The 27,794-nt window shown below is 36.8% G+C and overlaps 1 protein-coding gene across 1 annotated transcript in view; it reads right to left on the bottom strand.

Moving 5' to 3' along the window:
- GRM1 (glutamate metabotropic receptor 1) overlaps positions 1-27,794 on the bottom strand; it is a 462,841-nt gene that overhangs the window by 433,886 nt on the left and 1,161 nt on the right. Inside the window, exon 2 of the mRNA XM_042985360.1 lies at positions 25,767-25,937. The gene's annotated coding sequence lies outside the window, so the exon portion shown is untranslated. The remainder of the gene's footprint in view (positions 1-25,766; positions 25,938-27,794) is intronic.

Here is a 27,794-nt window from a genome sequence, read left to right as displayed (position 1 = left end):
GTATCTATATTGTACATGTCTTACATGATCAAAAAGAATACTACATGATCATGAATTTAAGAATCAGATCAAATTGTATTCTTGTGACCAATGGTACAGATACATACATATAACAGATTTTTTTAATGTTTATTTATTTCTGAGAGACAGAGACAGAGCACAAGTCAGGGGGCGGGGGGAGGGGGCTGGACAGAGAGAGGAGACACAGCATCTGACAAAGGCTCCAGGCTCTGAGCCATCAGCACAGAGCCCAATGCAGTGCTCAAACTCACAAACTGTGAGATCATGACCTGAGAGGAAGTCGGATGCTTGACCAACTGAACGAGCCAGGTGCCTCATAACAGATTCTTAATAAAAATATGCTTTATTGAAAAATAGTGAGAAAATTCTGAGAACGGCATTGGAGAAAAGACCTAAATGTGGAATGCAAGGGATTTCTGGGTTTCCTTCCAGTTTAAGCTAGTGGAGTGGTTTTTAAGTGCTCCCAAAATTAAGCAGCTTTTATAAAGATTCCTAATTTCTTTTCAAAACAACACTTGGCTTCACTCTGCAATTGGGTTCTCAACTTCTGACTCAAATTCAGCTAGTGATTTCACTTTTAGCCCTGATTCTATAACTATACTGACAATTCTATTTTCTTATCTCTGTGGGGATAATTACCTTGTAACAATTACCTTGTAAGTGATTTGATGAGTCAAAGTTCTAATAGCACTGTGAAAAAGGGCCTATATAAAGGTGCATCTTCAATGATGCAAATAATGTATAAATAATATGTTTTGTTGGCATTTAACTGCTTTCCTAACATGTGGATACACAAGTGTATATATACTGTCAACTGACTGATGTATTAGCATTTTACCATAACAGAAATACTGAAAATAGACAATGAGGGGGAAAGTAAATAATTTGAACTATATATAAAAAGAAAATCCATTTAAAAGTTGATTACAAATAATAAATTAGTTACGCATATTACAGCTGAGTTTGTCATTTATATAATAAATTTCATGTATTTTATATGTAACTATTTTTAACGTACCAACCTGAACACTTCAAATGATCAATACCTACTATTATAAAATATTTTCTGAAAAAAATTTAGTCTTGAAGCACATTCATTATCAAAGCATAAAAATTCAACTCTTAAGGCAACAAAATTTGTATACTATGAAAGTATCAATATAAATTCTTTTGCATAACCCTTTCACATTAGTTCCAATTTTGTCCCACAAATAAATGAAAGGAGGTAAATCTTTAAAGTCCTTTTAAACATCCTCAGTGTTAATAGTGTAGTAGCTTGCCGCATTTGAATTGAATTTTCCAGATTCAATCATAAGAACAGAAAATGACTGAAAGAAACCACCCAAAAGAGATAATGCATCTTAAAATTTTAAAGCTGAAAAGGCTTTAATCCCACTCTTATAGTATATTGATGAGTAAGCTAAGGACCAAAGTGGCATATGAAAAAGCTTTTATGTGTCAGAACCAAAAATAGTATGTTAATAATCCTACTCCAAGCAATGCTTGCCACGTCTCTTGATATTCTACTATGGTTCACTCATTCAATAAACACTGAGTACTACTGTAGGCCAGATAATATGTTAAGGGTGAAGGACAAAAGTGTTAAGTTCTTATACTGGACAAGTTTACAGCTGTTAGAGAAGATAAATATTTAAATACACAGGTTCAAGTGTAACATGGTAGATGTTATAATACAAAAGAGGAATGAGCAAATAATTTTGCCTGGGCATAGGGCAATCAGGTAACCTTTCATAACATGATATTTCATTCAGGGTCTTAAAGGATGAGGGCGGCCTTAACAAACTACTTCCAACTTTGGCTAGAAATGACGGAAATTTATTTTCTCACAGTTTTAGAGACCAGAAGTCTGAAATCAAGGTGTTGGCAAGCTCAGTTCCTTCTAGAGGTTCTGAGGGAGACTACATTCTATGCCTCAATCCTAGTTTCTGATGGCTTCTAGCTTATAGATGCATCACTCCAAACTCTGCCTCTGTCTTCACATCACCTCTTCTGTGTGTCTTTTCCCCTCCTCTCTTTTTGAAGGAAACTCACCATCGGATGAGGGTCTCCTCTCATACAGATATTATCTCAAAGTCCTCATCTTAACTACATATACAATGATCCTTTTTCCAAATAAAATCATCTTCACAAGTCCCAGATAAACATATTTCTTGGACAGCCACTATTCAACCCATTCCAGAGACAGCCAATTTTCACAGGTGAAAAAGTTTGAAAGAATATTCTTAGAAATAATGGTATATGCCAATGCATAAACACCATGAAAGAGAAAGAGTAAGAAGTATAAAATAATTAGGGTGAATCTGGAGAAGGGATGGGAGATAAGGTTTAAACAGCAGGTTGAGGTCTGATTAAGAAGCACCTTGTAATCCAAATTAAGATTTTAAACAAATCAAAACAACTTTGGATGAGATTTCTGTAAAAACTTAGGGGTTAGAAGATACAGAAAACTAGAGACTGGGATACTTTAAAACAGGGTTAGCAGGCAAGTTTTTGCTATAAAGGGCCATTGTAAATATTTTAGGCTGTAGAACTATCTCTGCCCAACTACTCAACTCTACCAATGTAGCATGAAAGCAGACATAGGCAACAGTTGAGTGAATAAGCATGGATATCTTCCAATAAATACTCATGGGCACTGAATTTGAATTTCATATAATTTCCATAGGCCATGAAATAGCATTATTTTGATTTTTAAAGGATTTTAAAAGAATATAAACCCATTTGTAGAGATGATGTCAGCAAAAGTGGTGGAATAAGTAACTCCAAGGGCCCATCCTTCCACAGGAACAGCAAAAACAAACAAACAAACAAACAAACAAACAAACAAAAACAAAAAGAAAAAAAAGAAAAAAACTGCCCAAATCAATTTTGTCAGAACTCTGAAAATTAATCAAAGATTTATAGCAATCTAGTAATACTGAATCAAGAAAAAAAGGAACTTTGGAATGGTAGGAAAGCTCTATGTCATTTATACTTGCTCTTGCCCTGTCCCCCCTCCCCAGCTTGACAGTGATATTGAAGATAGCCTACATCCCCACTATGGCACTTTGGCCCCTGGTTTGTGAAAGAGTCAAGAAGACCTCACTCTCATACAATTACATTTGTCTGTTTTGACCTGTCTGGGGGCTCCAGAAGGGGTGATGCAAGGTGCTTGATTTTTGTTTCACTTAACTCAGAACTCCTTCAGGTGAAAAAGCAGCCAGCCACTCAGCTGAAAAACACTTGTTCAGAGGCTAAAACCAAACTGCAAGGCAAATGAACAACCCACTGCCACCAAAAGCAAGAGATTACAATAGAGAGGCAAACAATAGACCTACTGAATGCCTGGGAAGAAAAGCAGGGACGTTCTTTAAAATAATAGGGCATTGAAAAGCACCCATGCAAACAGGGAATACAGAAAGTTGCACAGCACACATACCTAGAGTAAAACTTAAGAAGACTTGAGGCCTTCACCTCTGACTGATCTTTAGACTTAGCACATACAGGAAGAAAAGGTGAAGGCTGAGTTGTAAACAGCCTTGTTGACTTGAAGGAGTACCCCCAACACAGAGCAAATCTGCAAGGACTCAAAGACTTTCTATTCTTTTCTTCCACTCTTTCTTTCTTTTACTTTTTTCTTCCTTCCTCCCCCCCTTTTTTTCTTGTTTTGTTCCTTCTTTTTTTTAGCTCCAGGAATTCAAGGAAAATTCTGCCAACACAGCGGCTAAATGTAAGCTAAACAGTACAGAGACTATACACATAAAAGAGTACAGATGTTACAAAAATACTTTAGAAAATTCATTCAACAGAGGCCGGGGACCCGATCTGAGGCTGCTAGCGTAGATTCAAGGTTGTCTGGTCTGGTGGTCGGCAGGGCCCAGCCCAGCATAGCACAGCCCAGAGCAGCCCAGCACAGCCCAGCACAGCAGCGGAGCCCGGGCTGGGAGGGCAGCAGACCCGCCGCTGAGCCGTATTGCAGACCTCTGCCCACACCTGGGGACCCTCTCCCCGCGGTGCCTGCCTCTACCTGGGGCGCCAACACTCTGTCGGCCCACCTCTCTGCGCTGTTCTTGTGCCTCTGCTTCTTTTCTTCCTTACCATCAGTACTTGATCAGAGGGAAAGGAAAGTTTTAAGAAATGCCGATTGCACAATTGCTGGAGCTATGGAAGAAGATCGCGGTGGAGCCCCTGGAAATGGAGACCACCGAGGAGGATCTTAACCTGGACTCAGAGCCCACCATATAAGACACCGTTGAAGAAGGCAAATGTGACTCCGCCTTGCCTGAGACAAAGTCACTAGAGGAGGAGGGCACCGTCAAGGAAATCGACGTCAGCCACCATGTGAGAAGGGTTTGAAAAGGCGGACCCTTTCCAGTTTGAACTGCTGAAAGTTTTAGGACAAGTGTCCTATGGAAAGGTGTTCCTGGTGAGGAAGACCAAGGGGTCTGACACGGAACAGCTGTACACAATGAAAGTCCTTAAGAAAGCTACCTCGAAAGGAAGAAAAGCCATATTGTGTAAATACCATTTTCCCACATATGTTCTGCTGTGGTGTACTATTTGGGAAAAAGAACATGGAGGAGGAAAGCAGAAGCAGGTTGTATGGCTGCAGGTGGACCACGAGTCATTCTGAATCTTCAGTCACACAGGATTGCTCAGTTTCCATTAAAACGTGATTGGTGGCTGTATTACGTCCCAGTGGCTGGGTGTTAGAATAGAGTCCGACACCTGATGGTAGAACTCTGTACCCCTATCCCCAGGGAAGCGTAAGCACTAAACACAAGGTCAGAATAAAATTGCATCCAAGATTCCCCCCCCCCAAAAAAAAAATTCATTCAACAAATGAACAATTACAACCTATGGCAAACTATAAAAGCAAGCCCTAAGGAAGGGGAAATATCTGATTCCCAGAGGTATCACATTATAATATTTTAAATGTCCAGTTTGCAACAAAAATTACAATGTATGCAAAAACAAAAAGAAAGCATGACTTAGAAGAAGAATTAACTGATAGTGTCCCTGAGAAGTATAGACATTGGGCTTACAACAGTAAAACTTTAAATCAAGTAGTCTTAAATACCTTTAAAGAACTAAGGAACAGTTGAAAAAAAGGCAAAGGAAACCTTAATAACATTGTCTCAACAAATAGAGAATATTAATGGAGATGGAAATTTTCTAAAAAGGAACCAAAGAAATTCTAAAGCTAAAAAGTACAAAAACAAATAAAAATTCACAAGAGGGTTTCCATAGCAGATTTGAGCAGCCAAAAGAAAGAATCAGCAAATCTAAAGTTAGGTCAGTTGAAATGATTTAGCCTGAGGAGCACGGAAGGAAAAAGGTAGGGAGGGAAGAAAGGAAGGAAGAAATGAAGGAAGGAAGGGAGGAAGGAAGGAAGGAAAGAGAATTAACAGAACCTCAGAGACCTGTGGAACACCATCGAGTGTACAGTCATATGAACAATAGGAGTCCCAGAAGGGAGACAAAGAGAGAAGGGCCAGAAAAAATTTTTGAAGAAATAGTGGTCAAAATTTTCCCTAATTGATAAAAGACACAAACCTACATATCCAAGAAGTTGAATGAATTCCAAGAAAGACAAACACAAGAAGATTCACGTGAAGTCACATCAAGTATGAGATACTATTCTGAACTGAAGGATGGCAAATGTATGGTGCTATTGCTAAATCTGATCAGTTAATATCCATCACTGTTCTGAGAATTCTATGAGGTCAATCACTATGTCTGATTACATCCTTAGTTTCGAGCAACATGTCTGGGAGGAAATGGTGAAGTAGAGCATAAGTAAAGTTGAAATACCACTGAGATCAATAGAGAAGGAGCTGGATACGGTAATTTAAAGACAAAATGGGGATTCAACTGAGGGTAAAATTTTTGAAATTTGTGGCACCAATAGACATATTTTTCTCTATTATTGGCCAACAATTTAAGTTAAGGTGATGAAAAGGAAAATAGTTAGAGAGGCAGATGGAGCAAAATGAAGAACTTTAAAATGTACAGGAATTAGGGCATAGGAAGTATAATCAATAATATTATAATAATGTTGTATGGTGACAGATGGTGACCGCATTGATCATGGTGAACACCGAGTTGTGTACAGAATTGTTGAATCACTATGTTGTACACCTGAAACTAAAATAACATTATATGTCAAGTACATTTCAATAAGTAATTAATTGACTTCTAGTGTCTAATTTTACCAGAAGAATAAGATCAACAAAATTGAGTTTTTTTAAAAAGCGCAGGAATAACTTTATTTGGTACCTGAAGCCACTCAGGATGATTGAAATGATATGAAATATGAGACTGGAAATTAGTTCCAAATTCTTTTTTTTTTTTTTTTTTTTTTAATTTTTTTTTAATGTTTATTTATTTTTGAGACAGAGAGACAGAGCATGAACAGGGGAGGGTCAGATAGAGAGGGAGACACAGAATCCGAAGCAGGCTCCAGGCTCTGAGCTGTCAGCGCAGAGCCCGACGCGGGGCTTGAACTCACGGACCGTGAGATCATGACCTGAGCCGAAGTCGGACGCTTAACCGACTGAGCCACCCAGGCGCCCCTCCAAATTCTTGATAAGGACAAAAAGGCTAAGCACATGTAATTATTTATTATGATAATTTATACAATTTAAAGCTTCAAAAGGGGGAGAAAGAACTTGTAAAGAAACCAACTCTGTTAAAAGAAAGTTACATGTGGAAATATAGCCCCACTCCTGAAGCTTAGGTACACATAACCTAAGACTGAGGATGATCCAGGAGAACTGAAGAAAAATGGTTACTACTACCAAGAGCCTTGCATCAAGTAATGAGACAGCAGTGTTCTGCTGAGGAGGGAGCAGGGAGAGTGACCTCCTCAGAGGCAGAAGTGTTCCAGGCCTGCTGAAAGCTGAGGGCACAGCCGTAATACAGAGAAAAATGCTCCCTCATTCCAGGCCTCACAACAATCACAAGAAAAGACCAATCCCCCCTGAGCAATATGGAAACTGTAGTTCACTGAAGATAACTAGGGCAATAACAAAACCCAAATCTGGCTTAGCTCCTGACTAATTTAACTCAGTCTTCTGTTGACAGAAAAACAAGTGTGCCTGTTCTGGGTAAAAAATTACTTACCTTAGTCTCTGCTGTTCTTTTACCTATAACGTCAAGTATTCAATAGAAAATTACTAGACACACACATGAAAGCAAGAATTACCCAGTGTCTGCCAATGAAACAGTAAAAAGAAAGGCAACATAGAACAAACAAATTAGAGCCTTGGTGGCTCAGTCGGTTAAGCATCCAAATTCAGCTCAGGTCATGATCTCATGAGTTCAAGCCCCACGTTGGGCTCTGTGCTGACAGCTCAGAGCCTGAGGCCTGCTTCAGATTCTGTGTCTCCCTCTCTTTCTGTCCCTCCCCCATTTGTGCTCTGTTTCTGTCTCTTAAAAATAAATAAATGTTAAAAACAAATTTTTTTAAAAGAACAAATTAGTATGCATTCTGTGTTTAGGCAGTTCTGTTTTTGAATCCTAGATTTTCTGCTGACTTACTAGGTAATGTTGAGCAAGTTACATGCATCCATTTCTCCAACCTTAAAACACAAATAAGAACAGAATGAAATGATTTTCAAGATTAATGAGACTGTGAGCGAACAGTGCCTCAGACTGCCTGTCATATAGAAGGCACTAAAGATGTGATCGTTGTTATAATAGAGAAAAAGTTTAAAGTTATATTTTATTCTTATGGTTATATTTATAGAAAACAATAATTAGATTGAAGTATTTTTAATATAAATTATCACATATGGAATACCTAAGTATAGAGTATCTTCTACCTTTAACAAAGTCCTAAAAAGGATCTATGCAAATCATAACCAATTCTTTCATAACCCAGAATGGTAACCAGTCCTTTTATATTCTCCTCATGGATGCAAAGAGTTGAAATGCTTTATTGACAACAATGCAAAATTATGCTGTTGAACTGATATAACCTAGGAAAAACCAAATAATAATAATGATGATGATGGTTTTATTAGCCTAGGTGGCCTTACTATAGGGAAACAAAATCCCATTCGACTTCCTTTAAAATATTAAATTTTCTAGTAGTCCTTGAAATAATCTTTGAGATCTTCTAGTGTTCCCCGGATCCCTGGTCAAGAACCACTGCTCTAATAAACTCTAAGGAGTATGCCTTGCAAAATCAAGTCATTTTAGTGCTAACCAAATGATAAGATAATCCTAGAAAACTAAATTATATAAGGGTGATACCATTACTCTGTTTAAAACTTTCGAGGTTTGCTATTCAAAAATAAGTAAAGACTCCAAATTTAAGAATGAAAGGTTTAAGAACAATGTGAGGGAACACCACCACGAATGGAACCACCACAAATAAGAACTGAGACGATACCTAAGAGTGGATTATGGTCAGTCAGAGACTACCTGATAGGGAGAACAAAATTTGATCTTGGTTTGAAAGGATAAAAGGAACATGAATTAGTAAAAAGATATAACAGAAATGCCTTCCAGATGGGCCATAATATATCTGGGGGCAAAGAGGCATTACAGAGCTGAAAAATAAGATTAGCTCAGAAGAAAAAGAAGACATATATTTGGGAATAAAACCAAGTGTTGGTATGACTGGATAGGTCATCAGTACTCTCTACTGCTTCCCAGAAAGTTTATACCTAAATCATCATAACTGCTTTTGTTTGTTTATTGTTCATTTGTTTACTGTTTAGGAGTTCCAAATCAGAAGTTTCACAATACGCTAGGAGCCTGCTCCAGGCTTTATAACAAAAAGGCAGTGAATGTCTCTGAGGTACAAAGGAGTTGCAGTTGGCTATTTTCCCCCACACGTGTAATTTTGTTCTGCTTTGTTTTTGCCAATTACAGATTTCAACACAGAAACAGCCTGCTAAAGAAAACAGCTTGGGGATATACGTTGTTCTTAATGACTGGTTACTAAGTATTTTCAGATCTTAATGTTGGGTCAGGTCCTTAATGTAATTATTGATTTCACTTTTAAGCTTAAAAATAAAAGGATTACTGTGCACTTACATGTCCATCCTGTATCCAAGTTATTAAAAATCATGTTATTTTATGAGCCATGTTTTAAAGCATTCTACTAATATTTATAAATGTCTGTTTCAATAGGAAATGTTCAAATTTTGTCTCAGACATAATAAGGCATACCACCAGAAATTTCAGGAATCAGTCCAGTAAATGACTAAAAGGAATATATTTATCCATTCATTTATTCTTTCAGCAAATATTTATTAAAGGCACACACACACACACACACACACACACACACACTCACACTTACACACACACACATGTATATTCAAAACTTTTGGCAGTGATCGTTGACTATCAAACCACGTTTTCAGTTTTAATACGCTGATCTTGAAGAACTAGAAATAGCAAATAAGTGGGTATTTAACTCTGACTAAAAGCCAGTTGATCTTCACTCTTTTCAAAATTAGGTTATACATTATATTAACAACATACATCATTCCCCTTCAAAACAGGAAACTACAATGGAAATGTCAACTTAACTTGTGACTGCATTATTCTCAGATAACCCTTACATTCAAACACAAAGTTAGGAACCATGAGAAAAATCCCAAGGGTACTTTGTAAAAAAAATAGTGTAATGTTTATCATAGATGATACTCTTCTTTTGGTAATCAAAATGGCTACTGTAACTTTATTTCATCCAAATTTTCATTTTTTATACAACCTCAGGAAACTTATCATTGGCTCTTCAGCAAGAATGTTGAGGATATTGTTGCTATAGTACACAGTGTTCTTTTGAGACACTCAGGGGACATCTCTTTATGGTTTTAGTATTCGTGATGGCCATATTTTTCAGCAACTACTTAACTTCTATATTATAATTCCTTTTCTTTAAAGTTTATTATTTGAGAGAAAGAGAGAGTGGGGGAGGGGCAAATAAAGAATAAGAAAGAAACCCAAGCAGATTCCATGTTGTTAGTACACAGAGCCCAATGTGGGGCTCAGTCCCATGAACCATGAGATCAGGACCTAAGCTGATACTAAGCATTAGACGCTTAACCAACTGAGCCACCCAAGCACCCCCATATTATATTTCCTTGAATCACAAACAGAAATATGCTTCTGCTTCGCACTGGCTTCTAGAAAACTCAAAGTTAAATCTGTTATTGACTCATAGCAAGTATATAAGGAGAATATATGCTCCATAAGAATAATGCTTACTTCATGAGTAACGTTCTAGAGTATTTGGCTAAACATTGGTATCCTACTAACTACATCAATTCTCCGTAGTTAAATTCTCTGGTGCCTTGCTTTTACCATTGACCCTTACTGGTTTTAAATAATTTGCTGTACTTTACTATCAGTTTTCTATTTTCTATTTGAGCTCATAGCTAAAAATAAATTAATTCATATGTATCTAAATACTTTCATAAATACACACACACACACATACTATAGTGCAGACATGACAACTGTGTACTTGATATACAGTCACAAACATATCTATGAGACTAGTTTATTAGACAGTTCACTGAGTTACAAGATGACATAGTTGTTTTGTTTGTTTTTCCAAAAAGCTATACCAAATCTCTCCCTCTAGGCTTCCTTTTTCTTCTGAGGAACTACTCCCTCACCATAATAACCAGATTATATAATTTTTTAGCTACTTTAGTTACTAGAAGAGTCTAATCTCAGGGTTTTTGAATTTTATTTTTTTTTTATTTTAGAAAGAGAGAGCACATAAATGGGGGAGATGGTCAGAGGGAGAGAGAGAGATTGAGAATCTTGAGCAGGCTCTGTGCTCTGCACAGAGCCCAATGCAGGGCTTGATCCTACAATCCTGGGATCATGACCTGAGCCAAAATCTAGAGTGGGACATTCAATTGACTAAGCCATCCATGCACCCCTCTAATCTCAGCTTTGTTGACTTAGTCTTCTTAGTTTTAAATTTTTAATTACATATCTGATTCAAAGACCTTCTTATACCCTCATCCTAACCCAAGTTAGAGCTATGACTCTAGAGGCTTAGATTTGGAGCAGAAGTATCTGCTTTTCACAAGCCTCTCACTTCTCTTGGCCTTTTCACTATTCTGATTCTTCCATCATTGAATATACATGAACTAGGTGAGGAGTGGAGCCAAACCGCATAGGGTCACTGCTTAGGGCTTGAGTCTAAGATACATGTTCCAATTGTACTTTACCAGGAGTTATTGAAAACCTGTATGATCATTGATAATGTGGTTCCTGGATGCTTATTCTGCTAATGTTTCTTAGATGTATCTGTTACTTGCACAGACACCTAGGGAAGGGGGGGGAGGTGAAAAGAGATAATCTGGATTTTTTGAGGCTCCTAGCTGAAGGACCACCAAAATAGCACCATTAACCTCTAACAATGTTCATACAACTATTCAGAACCATTGGGTACAGGAGTCTACAAAACCGACCTCCATAATAAGAATGTATGCAACAAGAGCCGAGAATAAGTAAATAATGACAAGTAGTTTCTGTGAGTTCACCTGATCATTTGTGCACATGCTACCAAATAATTCAAGAATTCAAAGAAGCAGATGTGAATGGATATCATTCAGGAAACCAAATGCCAAGCTCCTTCTTGCCGCCATCACAATCTTCAGGCATTCTCTCTCCCTGCCCCCGCCCACCTTTCCTTAGCCTTGAGGAGAATGAAGGATAGCCTTTCTTCACAAACACTGCATTTTTCCAAATCCCACTTCCTACTTCCTTATAATGACTATGAGTGATAGGACAGGTGGGGGCATCAGAGCCTCTTCTCAGAACTGGCACATATCAACAAGCCCTAAAGAACGACAGCTAGCCCCAACTGCTGATGAATATGGATTGTAATAGGTGGAATACTTTTTGTTTTTATTGCCAGCTTTGGGTCTTAGCCATAATTCCAGGACAGCAGAAAAAAATATTTCTCAGTATCATCTCAGGTCTTCCCTAACAGAATCTTAGTTGTATTCAGATAGCTGGTTAAGATTCCTTAATTTCAGGAATGATAGGCCTTTTTGCTAACCTTAGAAAATGTCTCATGATTAATATAAACTTGTCACAGAAATCCCATTATTCCATTCTCCTTCATTGGGTACTCTTCCCTATATTCCTTGGAGATAGAGGTGGCCATATGACAACAGTCATATTTAATGAAGCGTAAGATAAAATCTTCTGGAAAGCTTTGACATAAAATGTTGTTCCCAGTGGTGCCTGGGTGGCTCAGTCAGTTAAGCATCTGACTCTTTATTTCATCTAAGGTCATGATCTCACAGTTCATGGGATTGAGCCCAGGGTTGGGCTCCATGTGCTAACAGCATGGCGCCTGCTTGGTATTCTCTCTCTCTCTCTCCCCCTCTCTCTTTCTAGCCCTCCCCAGCTCCCTCTCTCTCTCTCTCTCTCTTTCTCTCTCTCTCTCTCTCTCTCTCTCTCTCAAAAAAAAAAAAAAATGTTGCTCCCAGATGAAAAGATAGTCCTTACAAGAAGTTTGCATCCCAGCCCCTTCCTTTCTACCCAGGATACTGGTTGTGTGGCCCTGCTTCCTAAAGCAGTGGCAACCATCTTGAGATCATGAAAGGAAGGCCAATGGAAGCATGGAGATGCTCACAAAGTGCAAGGTTACCCTTGGGCTGTTGTAGCTGCTATAGCCAACCTGTAATCATCTTTTCCAGATTTCTTGCCTTTATTATTTAACCTAGGCTACAATCCATCAGGAATTGTTAATTGCATAGCAAACCCCTGATATCTGATAAAATTTATATTTTAAAAATGTACAAATTGTTAATGGCCATGAATTTTTATTAAAAAAAATTATATTTACCTCCGGACAATTTCCTCCCAGATATTAGGACAGCCTGTCTTGACGACAATCTCTCTACCAGTGTGAGGGGCTTTTAAATACTGCTTTCTAGAATAATTATTCATTGGTCTCATTATTTTTAATAGCTATGATTTCAAAAGATTGGGAATAAAGTATTATTTTTCTTTAAAAAAAAAACTAAACAGGGCCACCTGGGTGGCTCAGTCAGTTGAGCGTCTGACTTCGGCTCAGGTCATGATCTCGCGGTCTGTGAGTTCAAGCCCCGCATCAGGTTCTGTGCTGACAGTTCAGAGCCTGGAGCCTCCTTCAGATTGTGTGTCTCCTTCTCTCTCTGCCCCCACTCCTCCTCCTCTCTCTCTCTCTCTCTCTCTCTCTCTCTCAAAAATAAATAAACATTAAAAAAATTAAAAAAAAAAACAAACTAAACAGTTTCTTGTCAACTTATTAGACATCTAGTTCCTATGGTTGGAGCTAGATATGCAATGAAAAAAATGAAGCAAAATTTAAAGGGTGTTACAAATAGAAAAATTAGAGATAAACATTATAGATTCATTCATTCACTCATTCATTCATTCATTTATCTTTTTTAGGTAGGCTCCATGCCCAACACGGGGCTTCAACTCTTGACCCTGAGATCAAGAGTCACACATTCCACCACCTGAGCCAGTCAGGTACCCCAGAGCTAGACTAACTTTTAGATAAACATATCACATTTTTAAAATCCTGTAATTTGAACATCTGTCCTTGCAGATATATATAGATGGTTAAACTTGGGAGAAACTGCTACATGGCATTAATTGCTGTTATTATTTGCTGAACAGGTAAACTTAACAACAAAGTCTTTTAGAATAGCTTATAAGAACAGTTTCATGCCATGTATACTTGTGCAAGGAAAAGCTTTTTTTAAAAATAAATGTAGTCCATCATATATGTGAAGAGAACAATAGAGTTGTTAATTTGTTATAGTGATGATATATTTTCAGCTTATGTTATTTTCCATGTTCTCAGTGATTATTTAAATATATAATTAATATCTTTCTGGCAAACAATACATCTTCTATATCCAGATTTACTTTAGAAACAGAGGAGCATATTCCTATAGCCTGAAATCTAATTCTTTTATATTTAATCTTCCATTTACTACACACGTTTCAGATACAAATGAGGTTTATTTGATTTTCTTAAGCTGATTAAATGTTATAGATGACCATAGTTGAATTTACAAAACACAGCTTTCTTCTCTTTCTGCCCAAGGGAGCTATCTATGTCCTTCAGTTGTTCCATAGTCTAGTCTAGTTATTGTAGCTAAAAGTAAACCGTTATTGCATGGTGGGAGATTTGATCTATTCAGGGAGAAATAAAATATTTCTTTGCTTACACAGGTTCAAATAGCTTTGTTTCCACAGATTTATAGGACAGATATTTTTGATGCTATTAATTTCATGCTAAATTTGCTGATATTTCAAAAACAAAATTGGTTTGGTATTTTCTTCTATTACCACTAAGGAATCATTAGGCTGTGCATCACAGGATAAATGTGCACATTCCAAAAAAATGCCCCTAGTCTTCTAGTATATCTATTCCCATTCATTGTCATTCTCAAATTGCTTGCATGGGATTTTCGCTATTGGACACTCAATGAATAAACCTCATATACACAAATCTGGGCATGACTTAAAAAGTAAACCAATTTTTCTCTTCCTTAAGTGATGCCTAACCAATCAAACACTATGTTCTCTGATTATAATGATCAAAAAAGGAACAGACATAAATTGTGACTTAAGGCAATGCTCATTTTTCAATGCCTCCTTTATCTCATCTCTGAAATCATTCTTTCTATTTTCTATAGCCCCAACCAACAAATCACTAATACAACTGGTCACTTGCACAAACGCACCTGAGTATAATGGATTTTTCAGGGTCACTGATCATCAAATATGTATCCCTTCTCTCCCAGTCCCTTAGGGTTCTACTGTCCCTGGAGAATCTCTTAACACTGGTTATGGAAGAGCTCCCGGGCCATTTCCATATTATTAGAACCTCCTAAAAACAAAGTAAGTGTATTTTAAAAACTCTAAGTTGTTATGGAAATATAAGCAGCCATTGTCTTATTCTGTTGGCTTTCTGTAACAAACTACAAGAGACTAGGTAGCCTATGAACCATAGAAATTTATTTCTCTTAGTTCTGTAGGCTGGAATTCCAAAATCAGGGTGCCAGCACAGCCAGGTGAGGGCCCTCTCCCAGGTCACAGACTTGTGATTGTATCCTCACATGGCAGGAGCAGTGAGGGATCTAAGTGGAGCCCCATCTACCCCTCCGTGAGGTCTTCACCCTCATGACCTAATCACCTCCCAAAGGCCCCACTTCCTAATATCATCACCTTGGGGGTTAGGTTTCAACACATGAATTTTGAGGTCATACAAACATTCAGACCATAGCAGCCACTGTTGTTCTTAATTCAACAACAATCAGTATTTACTGAGTGACTACTATGTGCCAGTCACTTTTCTAAGTGATTAGAATACGTCAGTGAACTAACTACACACAAAAATCTCTGATTTTACCTTGCCATTTTGCAACAACATGGATGAACCTTGAATAAGTCAGACAGAGAAAGACAAGTACTATATGATTTCACTTACATGTGGAGTCTAAAACACAAAACAAAAGAATAAAGAAACTAATAAAAAATAGAAACATATCCATAAATACAGAGAACAAACTGATGGCTGCCAGAGGGGTGGGGGAATGGGCCAAATGGGTGAAAGGGAGTGGGAAATACAAGATTCCAGTTATGGAATGAATAAATCACAAGGGTGAAAGGTACAACACAGGGAATATAGTCAGTGATATTGAAATAGCATTGAATGGTATACACCTGTGGTAAGCATAGTATAACATATCAACCCGTTGAGTCACTATGTTGTACATCAGAAGGTAATGGAACATTGTGTGTCAACTACACTTCAATTTAAAAAAATAAAATAAAATAATTTTTTAAATCTGATTTTTTTTTACCAGGAAGAAACAAAATAAATATTAAACACAGTAAGCAAGTAACTTATACACATCACAAGTGCCCTGGTGAAAATAAGAACAGCAGATTAGGGAACAGAAGTGTAAACTGAAAATAAAGAGTGAGATTTAATTTTAAATGGGATAGTCAGGGGTGCCTGGGTAGCTCAGTTGGTAAAGCATCTGACTCTTGATTTCAGCTCAGGTCACAATCTCACAGTTCATGAGATCGAGCCCCATATCAGGCTCTGCACTGATGGTGGAGACTGCTTAGGATTCTCTCTCACTCTCACTCTCACTCTCTCTCTCTCTCAAAAATAAGTAAACTTTTTTTAAAAAATGGGATAGTCGGGCGTCATTGTAAAGATGACATTTAAACAACGGTTTCAAGGAGATGAGCCCTGAAGATACATAGGAGTATTACAAGCAGAGGAAGCGTCCAGCAAAGGCCCTAAGGTTTGAGAGTTCTCAGTATGATTGAAGACACATAAGGACATAAGGCTGGAAAAAAAGTGAATGAGGGAGAGATAAGTAGCAGATGAGGTCAGAGAACAAACAGAGAACCAGTTTATATACAGCCTGAGAGGACCTTATAAGGAATTTGGTTTTAATTCTGCATGAAATGGGGAGTTATTGAACAGTTTTGAGCAGAGAAGTAGCATGACCCGACTTATGATTTAATAAGATTACTGTAGCTACTTTGAGAAGGAGTAGGGAGGCAACAGTGGAAGCACTGAGACTAGCTAAGAGACTACTGCAATAATACAGACAAAATACAGTGGTGGCTGAATAGGCCAGGCTGGTAGCAACAGAGATGGCAAGAAATGATCAGCCTCTTAATGTATGTAGAGGCAATATGATTTTCTGAGGGAATGAATGGAGGGTGGAATTAAAAAAAAAAAAAAAGAATCAAGGACGAGTCTAAGATTTTTGGCTTGACAAGCAATTCTTGAAAGGATGGAGTTGTTATCAATAGTGACTCCCAGCAGGCTTCAAAAGTTGCCTCATTACCAGGGTTTGGAACAACTTTTGGCTATTGTTTCTTATCTAGCTTCTCATCTCAAACAACATATGGAAGAGTCAATTCTACACGTGGAAAATGTAACAACATGGAATAATTTCTAGAGTGACAGGAAGGTACAGTGCCCTCCAAAATCCCCCACCTATTGTTTGTATCTGGAATCTACACTGTTAGAACCCTTCTTAAAGGTTTTGAATACTATTACAACACAAATGACCACAAAGACAGATGCCATTTAAGTTATCAATCAACAAATATGTTTATAGCTTTGTATGCAAGAGTTATCAAAGAAATACGGGAAAAAAACACTGGAAGGGGCCTTCTCAACTGTTATAGTTTTAAAATAACTAACCTGAAAGACAAATTATGGGACTTGTATAGGTTCATAAAACTTGCTGGGACAAGACATGAGACTAGAATCCAAGTCTCCTTGCTCCTAGTTCAGTGCTTGTTCTGGGTAGATTTGTTCGAGGAACAGAATGAGTAGTGCAGAATGGATCCCTATTTGGGAAGACAGTGGTGCTGAAGGCAGGGATGGGCACCAAACGCAAGACAAAAATTATTACAAGTTGTACACTTTGAATATACACAATGCATATATGTCAATCATACCTCAATAAAGCCATTAAAAATAAATAATAAGAGGAAATAAAAATCCCTCCATCTCTTAGTGTATCTCTCCACTTACAAACAACTCCTAAAAATAAATTACACTGGATGATCATTTCTCATCACTGTATTAACTCTTCAGCCCACTGAGAGCAAGTTCCCCTTTCACCACTACTTAAATTCCTCAAGCAAAGTCACTAAAGATCCCTGAAAAGATCCAGGGGATCTTTTTAGCTCTCGGCATATTTGATCTCTCTCCAGCATTTCAGTGCTGCTAACTCCTCCCCCAACAATAAAACTCTGTCCTCCCTTGGTTTCTGTGACTTTAAGCTTTCTGGGCTCCCCGTCTTACCACTCAGCCCACATATTCTCAGTCTCCTTTGCAGCTCTTGCTCCTACACTTGCTCTTTAAACAGTGGAGTTCCCCAGAGTTCTAATCTTGATCTTTATCTCTTCCTCCTTTACAAGCTACCTTGGAGTGATTCCATCCTTTCCCTTGATTTCATCTACCACCTATGTGCTCATTTCTGTCTCCAGGCCAGACTTTTTCTCTAGCCCCATGCTCATGTGGCCATTCATTTAATCATTCAACTCATCTAAATTAAGTGCCCCTTATGTGCATATCTATCCACAGACATCTGAAACTCAACAACTGAAACTGAAATCATCTTCCTCTTCAAACTGTACTTGCTGATGTACTCCTTATCTTTATAAAAGACACTACCCAACTCACAGATACTCCCCTCCTCTCCATTCCTACTGATATTGCCTTAGTCCAAGGCCTTACCATATCTGAACTCACCAGCTGCAGTGGTGTTCTAATGGTCTCTCTACCTCAAGTCTCCCATCCATTCAATTCTAAATAGCATGACTAAAATTACCCAGTACACAAACCTGACCATATCATTTCCCTGACTGCAATCATTATATGCCCCCCATGTTGATAATGTAATAAATTCCAAATGCCTTATCCAGGTACAAAATGTGACCGATAATCAAACTCTTGGCTACTCCCCCATTTTATTTCACTTCTTGTTCTTCCCTCATCACTTCTTCACTTTCTCTTTTCATCCCATCTATGGCCAACAGTCTGCAATTTCTTCAAATAACCAAATCTGCTTTACATTTCCAGGACTTGATACTTAAGGGGCTCCTTTTACTTGAGGATACTTTATCTCTTTGTCTACCTGGGACATATCCATTAATTCTTCAACACTCTATTATCCTTTCCTCTATGAAGCAATTTCTAACCGTCCCAACAAGTAGAGTTTGTCATTCATTCACTTGTGCCCTCACAATAATCTACACTCTATCATAGTACATGCAAAAGTTCATCACACTATTTTTAACATATGTCTGTCTTTTCTTACTAGACAGTGAGAATATTGGCAAGGATTCTACGTCATTCATTTTTATATTTCCAACAGTTTAAAAATCTTTTGACCCACAATTCTGTAAAATTTTCACTAAGCAAAATTTATCATATGTAAAATTTTTTAAAAAACGAGGATTCCTGCATATGTAGCATCTTTTTCCAAAGAAATAAATACTGAATTATATACTCTTAAGAACCAAGACAGATATGAGAAGATATTTCAGACATGGAGGAGTTGGGGTGGGAGGTGGTGATTTCTATACCCTTTAAGTTATTCTCACATTACCAGTGCTCCTACTGTGTCTGCCCAGGATATATCTGCCTCATGGACTTCATAAATTTTCCTTCACATTATATTGGCAGTAATGTGGCAGGCGAGAGAAGTCAACTCTGTACAGAAATTGGCCTCTGTTCTGACCTTTTCTGTGGATTATTTGAAACCTCATTCAAAGTAGCAAAGCTTCCTATAACTTTCAGACAGGGTCTCTATGAAGCCACAGCATTTTCCTTCAAAGTGTGGGTGAGGACAATTTTCCTATGACTTGATCCCACAATAGCAAGGCACTCAAGTTATTAAATTGTAAGGAATTTAGACTGTTAGAAAACCTGTCGAGACTGACTTTTTGATAACTGCCACAAATGATTTTAATGCCTTTAAAAAACACTCTGAAACAGCAAAAGAACCCATAAAGAGATAACGCAATTAAACACTTTTTGTTGCTTCCATGTTGTTATATTTATCTCTAATTAGAGAATAAAGCATATGATACAGAGAATCTAGAAGCAAGGTTTATTTACATCTTCAAACATAGTTTTTTTTCCCAACATTCATTTCCATATCTTGGATTTTCTAATGACTGTCACTATAGAAATATTCCATTATATTTCCTGTAAGTGTGCACCATAAAAAGGATGAAAACGATGAAAAACCTATTAACTAAAACTGGTCCTTTAGAGCAGAGGAACTTCAATAAACCTGAAGAGTTTTCTAAATGCATATCTGTACTCAAAATGATTGAAAACACACGTCCATAAATTTCTATTTTACATAAGAGGATGCCTCTTTTGTAATCAGGGCAATAAGCACTGATGATTTAAATTTATTTTAAATACTTGATTAAATATCTCACTTCTGCAAACACATACATTATAAATTACCCTCCTCAATGATAAAAAAAATTGTACTTTTCAGTTTGATTTTAACATGAAAAATTAAAATCACACTCATCTGGAAAGAAATTGAAGAAATATTCTGCACAGGAGAAAAAAGACATTAAAGTAATAGGACTCCTTCATTGGTTTCTGTAAAAACAGAGAAAACACTACTTACCATCCCTTTGTCAAACAAAACATAGAAAACAGCTTCTTGTTCAAAATATTAGGGGCAGGCAATGCATTATTGCTATTGTCATACTGTTTGGCTAAAAATTTCTTCTGCATAGAAAATTATCTTTCAAAGGATCAAAATATAATGAAATATATAATACCTAGTTGATTACAAATGAATCATTTTTTATAAGAACAGTTCAAATTGTTAAAATTTCTCAATGATCAGTCTTTTTCTTCAGTTTTATTGAAGTGTTGACAAATTTAGCGTATGTATTTAAGGTGTACAACCTAATCATTTACTATACATATACATTGTAAAATTATTACTACAATCAATTTAATTAACATAGTTACATAGTTACTATATTTGGGAGCAGTGAGAACAACTTAAGATCAACTTTCTCAGCAAATTTCAAGTATACAATATATTACTCATTAAAATGACCATGCTCTACACTAGATCTCTAGAACTTATTCATCCTGCATAACTGAATCTGTAAACTCTTTGAACATCTCCCCATTTTCCCCATCCCCCAGTTCCTGGAAAACACCTTTCTACTCTCTGCTTTTAAGAGTTCAAATGTTTTAGATTCTGTGTATAAGTAAGATTATGCAGTATTTGTCTGTGTCTGGCTTATTTCACTTCCCATAATATATTTCAGGTTCACCCATGTTGTTGCAAATGGCAAGATTATTTTCCATTTTAAAGCTGTGTATACACACTTAGGCTGTTTTCGTACATCAAATATTGTGCATAACTGTGTAATGAATGTAGGGATGCAGATGTCTCTTGGAGACACTAGTTACATTTCTTTTGGATATATACCCAGAAATAGTATTGCTGGATCATATGGTCGTTCTGTTTTACATTTTTTGAGCAACCACCATACTGTTTTCCATAATGGTTGTACTAATTTACATTCCTATCAACAGTGTACCAGGGTTCCTTTTTCTCCATATCCTTGCCAGCACTTGTTATCTTTTATCTTTTTGATAATAACCATTCTAACAAATGTAAGATAATATTTTATTGTGGGTTCAATTTGCATTAATCTTATGAATTGTGATGTTGAGCACCTTTTCATATACCTGTTGGACATTTGTATGTCCTTTTGAGAAATAAGGTCCTATTCAGGTCCTTAGCCCATTTTAAATTGGGTTATTTGGGTTTTTTGCTGTTGAGTTGTTTGAGCTCCTTATATATTTTGGATATTAATCTCTTATCAGATAGATGGTATGTAAATATTGTCTCCTATTCTGCAGGTTTCTTTTCCACTCTCGATCATTTCCTTTGCTGTGCAGATACTTCTTAGTTTAATGCAATCTTATCTATTTTATTTTTGTTACATGTGCTTTTGGTGTCATATTTTTTAAAAAAGTCATTGCCCAGACCAATACCAACAAAAATTTTCCCTATGTTTTTATCTAGTAGTCTTACAGTTTCAGGTCCTCTGTTTAATTCTTTAATCCACTAAAGTTGATTTTTTTACATGGTGTGAGAGAGGGGTCCAGTTTAGATCTTTTCCATGTGAACACCCAGTTTTCCCAACACCATTTATTGAAGAAACTATCTTTTCATCATTATGTGTTCTTAGCACCTTTGTCAAAGATCAGTTGACCATAAATTCATGGATTTACTTTGGGCTGTCTATTCTGTTACATTGGTCTATATGTCTTTTTTATGCCAATACTATACTGTTTTAATATAACTTTGTAATATATTTTGTAATCAGGAAATGTGATGCCTCCAGCTTTGTTATTCTTGTTCAAGATTGCTTTGGATATCCAGGGTGTTTTGTGGTCCCATATGAATTTTAGGATTGTTTTTACTATTTCTGTAAAGAATGCCATTGGGATTTTTATAGGGATTACATTGAATCTATAGATGGCTTTGGGTAGAATGGACATTTTAGCAAAGTTCAATCCATGAACCCACAATGTCTTTCAATTTACTTGTGTCTTCTTTAATTTCCTTCATCAGTGTTTCATACTTTTCAGTTTACAAGGCTCTACCTCTTTGATTAAGTTTACTCCTAAATATTTCATTCTTCGTCTTGCTGTTGCAAATGGAATTTATTCTTTCATTTCCTTTTTGGATGGCTTATTATTTTGTGTACAGAAATGTAATTGTTTTTGTATGTTGATTTTGTATCCTTCACTTTACTAAATTCATTTACTAGTTCTAATAGTCTTTTGCTGTTGAGTCTTTAGGGTTTTCTACATATATGGATCATGTCATCTGCAAGGAGAGATCATTTTACTAATTCCTTTCCAATTTGGATGCCTTTTATTTCTCTTTTCTTGTCTCATTGCTCTGGCTAGGATTTCCAATACTACACTAAATAGAAGTGGTGAGAGTGGGCATTCTTGCCTTGTGCTGGATTTTCAAGGGAAAGCTTTATTAAATATGGTGTTAACTATTGGCTTTTTCAGCTGGCCTTTTTGTGTTGAAGTAAATTTCTTCTGTATTTATTTCCTTGAGAGCTTTAATCATAAATGGATGTTGACTTTGTGAAATGCTTTTTCTGCATCTATTGAGAACATCAAATTATATTATATATTTATTATATTATTAGCAGTAGTGTTCTATATTGTTATTAGGTTGTTTATTTGAGGATTTTCTTGTTTCTTAATTAGGCACTTATTCCTAAGAACTTCTCTCTTAGAATTGCTCTTGATGCATCCCATAAATTTTGGTTTGTTGCATTTCCATTGTCAATGTCTCAAGATATTTTTTATTTGTCTTTCGATTTCTTCTTTAAACCATTTGTGGTCAATAGCATGTGACATATTTGTGAATTTTCTGGTTTTCTTCTCTTACACTATCGTGGTTAAAAAAAATGTTTGATATGATTTCAATCTTCTTAAATTTATTAAGATTTCTTTTGTGGCATAATATATGATCTGTCCTGGAGAATGTTCCATGAGCACTTGAGAAGAAGGTATCTTTTGTTGCTTTTGGATGGAATGTTCCTGTATATATCTGTTAAGTTCATCTGGTATAAGGTGTCATTTAAGGCCAATATTTTCTTATTGACTTTCTGTCTACATGATCTATTCATTGATGTAAGTGGGGTATTAAAGTTCCTTACTATATTTTACTGCCATTTCTCCCTTTAGGTCTGTTAATATTTGCTTTCCATATTTAGGTGCTTCTATGTTGGGTACATATTTATAAATGTTATATTCTCTTGTTGGATTGACCTCTTTAGTCATCATGGAATGCTCTTCCTTGTCTCTTATTACAGTCTTTGTTTTTAAGTCTATTTTGTCTGATATAAATATAACTACCCAATTTTTTGGTTTCCATCCACAAATAAGATCTTTTTCCATACCTTCACTTTCAGTCTGTGCGTGTTCTTACATCTGAAGTGAATCTTTCTTGTAGGCAGCATATAGATGAACCTTATGTTTTCATCCATTCAGTCACTCTATGTGACTTGATTGGAGAATTTAGTTTATTTAAATTAAAGTAATTATTGGGGTGCCTGGGTGGCTCAGTCAGTTGAGCATCTTACTTCAGCTCAGGTCATGGTCTCACAGTTCATGAGTTCAAGCCCCGCATCAGGATCTGTGCTAACAAACAACTCAGAGTCTGAGCCTGCTTCAGATTCTGTGTCTCCCTCTTGCTCTCCCCCTCCCCTGCTCATGCTCTGCCTCTCTCTGTCTCTCAAAAATAAATAAATGTTAAAAGAAAGAAAGAGAGAGAGAGAGAGAGAGAGAGAGAAATTATTGACAGCTATGTACTTATTGTCATTTTGTTAGTTGCTTTCTTCGTTTGTGATTTGATTACTTTCTTTAGTGATCTCCTTATTTCTTGTGTACCTACTATAGGTTTTTGTTTTGTGGTTCCCATGAGGCTTATATATAACAACTTACAGCTATAACAGTCTATTTTAAGTTGATAACAACTTAAGTTTGATCACATTCTAAAGTTCTAGTTTTACTCTGTGGCCCCCCCCATGTTTTACATTTTTGATGTCATATCTTATATCTTTTTATCTTGTGCATCCTTTAACTAATTGTTGTAGTTACAGTACTTTATCAGATGGGTCTATTGCAAATATTTTTTCCCAAGCTATGACCTGTCTTCTAATTCTCTAGATATGTTATTTTGCAGAGCAGAAGGTTTTAATTTTAATGAAGTCTGGCTTATCAACTATTTGTTTCATGTACGTGCCTTTGGTGTAGAATCTAAAAAGTCATCATCATATCCAGCGTTATCTAGGTTTTCTCCTGTTATCTTCTAGGGGTTTTATACTTTTGTATTTTACATTTCAGTCTATGATTCATAGAGAGTTAATTTTTGTAAAAGTAATTTTGGTATTTCTTTTTTGTTTTTTTTCAATTTTCTTTTTTTTAATATTTATTTTTGAGAGAGAGAGAGACAGAGTATGAGCGGGGAAGGGACAGAGAGAGGAACATAGAATCTGAAGCAGGCTCCAGGCTCTGAACTGTTAGCACAGAGCCTGACGCAGGGCTCGAACTCCCAGCCCAGAGACTGTGACCTGAGCAGAAGTCGGACGCTTAACCAACTTAGCCACCCCGGCACCCTGACTTTGGTATTTCTAAGGTATAAAATGGGTTTCAGTTTATAACATCATGGCTATAGGAAGTAAGGGTTTGATTTATGTGAGCTTGCTTTTTAATCATCCAGAAGTCAATTAGGTCATACGTTGGAGTTTATCTACTCAAGTGGTTCCTAAATATCTCTCTTTATTTAAATTAGTTTCACTACAATTATATGAGATGGTTGGATGGATTGGTTTGTTGTTTAAAAATTAATTCTCAGGAGCAAACAGTCAACACAGGAGCAAACAGTTAACAGTTACAGCATGTGGATATGATTGATCATTATATACTATTACTGTGTAGTATTTAAGGTTTTAATTATGTAAATTTATTTAAGGGCTCAAAGAATAAATAAAAAATTCAACAGAGTTTAAAGGAGGTGAAACTCAGATCTATTTTCAACATTACCTCAAGAACTGACCTAAACAATACACCAGTGGTAAGGTCTGAGCATGGTGCTACCCTTCTGGTGGATGGAAGCTTTGGAAAGACTCTATTCTCTGTTAAGTATCATTTTATGCTACTATGACCAAGGTTGAGATTTTAGATTCATTCTGAAAGTGTTTCATAACTATTTTTGTACTTTACAATGACACCTGATAGTAACCCTTGAAATATTCAAAAGACATTTATTTGTATTTTTCCAAACCTGCATAATAAATATTACTTGTCATAAGCATCAGTAGAATCATCTACAATATTCCTGTTGCTTAATGCCTAGAGGCCGTATTGAAAAAAATCAATTGGAAAAGAATATTAGAACAAAAGTAACAGTTGGGAATGGAGAGTGGAAAGGGCCATGAAAGGGATCAATGGTACTGATTATGTCATCCTCATTTGAGAAACACTGAATATAATCTCACATCTTTCCTTACCCAACAGACTCAGCTTCAGCCTTGCTTTTACTGCTCCTTGCTTTTACTTAATTTATAAGCATTGCTTTATTGACAACAAAGACAAACAGAAAGAAATGATGAATTACCTTCTCCTTAAGTCACAAGTTCATGTCCAGTGCAGCTTTTTGTGTACAGTTTACGAATTTTGTTTTACAAATTATGAGAGGCAGAAGGGACACAGCTTGAGTTTTCATTTTTCAGGTTGAGTTTTCAGCAGGGGAGACAGGACAAACTTTGCAGTTTGAAATAAATCCAACCTGCAAATCATTGTGGGAAAATTAAATTGAAAGTTAATAATTAGACTTATCCACAGCCAGCCTGAGGAAAAGCTGTGAGGTTCTACACATGAAGATTTGTGTTCAGGTCACACACCGCCTGCCCTTCAACATATCCTGTTCACACTACAGCAAAGCATGCATAATCCCTCTGATACCAGTTTTTGTTTGTTTGACCTGGCATCACTCCCTTGGTCACAGCTGATCACCCCTGCCAGAGCCAATTTTGCAAGACTGTGTTTCTTTCACTCTCTGTTAAAACTACACACATTTTTAACAATGGCCTTCGGCCCTTGCAATTCACTCTGGAATAGTTACTTTGACCCTAATACTTTCATTTGGTCAGGAGGAGAAAAAGTAGTCTGAAGACAGGCTGGTAGTGGAGGAAATGGCAAAAAAGAGTCATCTTTGGCAAGCCTCAGTCATACTGAGTGGCCTTTATCTTCACTTCCAGAGAGCAGGCAATGGTGAGCAGAATAAGGAATAAAGTTCTCAAGCAATTTTATTAATGATCTATTAAGGAGAAACAGTCCTGGACCCGAATGATCCTTATTGTTGATATACATAGCCCTGTGTCAGCAAATAATTACAAACTTTTTGCCTTCATTTTTTGCAGGCCAACCCAGGAAGTCTGGTGATAATTGCTTATTTTTATCTGATAGCCAAATACATGACTTAGTAATAAGAGGCAACGGCCTACACAGAATAGTCAAGGGAGCTCTATATCCTCTTGTCTCTCAGAGCTAAACGGTGGCAAATCACCAAATTTCTCTGACTCTCAGATTCCTCTTCTGTAAAATGAGAATTTTAAATATTTTAAATATTTTAAATTTTAAATTAATTTTAAATATTCCAAAATTCATGAAATTTTAAGTATTTCATAGAAAAACGAACATGAAAGAGCCTTGCAAAATAGAAAGCTCTACTCATAAATCATCAGTTACCTTGTTTCTACCCAGAAAGGGAGTTAAATTTGCTTTAACTCATCTATTCTCTCTCAACCAGTCTTCCTCCTTAAGAGCAACTTATTCAGGGGCTCCTGGGTGGCCCAGTCAGTTAGGCATCCAAATTCAGTTCAGGTCATGATCTCAAGATTGGAGTTCCAGCCCTGCATAAGGCTCTCAGCTGTCAGCACAGAGCCTGCTTCAGATCCTCTCTCTCCCTCTCCCTCTCTCTCTTTCTCTCTCTCTCTCTCTCTGCATCTCCCCTGCTTGTGCTTTCCCTCTCAAAAATAAATAAACGTTCTCTCTCTCTCTCTCCAAAAATAAATTAGCATTTTATTTTTAAAAAAGGGGGGGGGCATCTGGGTGGCTCAGTTGGTTGAGCATCCAACTTTGGCTCAGGTCATGATCTCACCTTTGTAAGTTGGAGCCCTACTTGGGGCTCTCTCCTATCAGCACAGAGCCAGCTTTGGATCCTCTGTCTCCCTCTCTCTCTGTACCTCCCCCACTTGTGCTTTCCCTCTCAAAAATAAACATTTTTTTAAAAAGAACACTAATTTCCAAAAAGATGAGTTTAATTAAGGAAATGGCTATTATAAAGCTACTGTCCCCAAAAGGAACTTGATGTATAGCTTTGGTCTAGTGAGACCACACAGGAAGCAAATGGTCTGACTGCCATCACATTTATAGTTTTAAGAACTGGTTGAACTCTACAAACACTGGGTAGTTCACTTATTGGTTTGTATCTGGGTTATACTTGTGAAATGGCATTAGATCATTAGTATCTGAAGGGTGGATGAACTCAGTTTTGTAAGGGGTAAAAAGGTGTTTCACAGCTGGGAACTTCCAGATACCTAAGTGCAAAAATGAACCATGTTTTCTAAAATTAGCTCTGGTG

This window comes from Panthera tigris, chromosome B2, assembly GCF_018350195.1.
Source record: "Panthera tigris isolate Pti1 chromosome B2, P.tigris_Pti1_mat1.1, whole genome shotgun sequence".
Lineage (NCBI taxonomy): Eukaryota > Metazoa > Chordata > Mammalia > Carnivora > Felidae > Panthera > Panthera tigris.
Note: the sequence above shows the minus strand (reverse complement) of the source record. Positions and strands in the feature narration are given on the sequence as shown.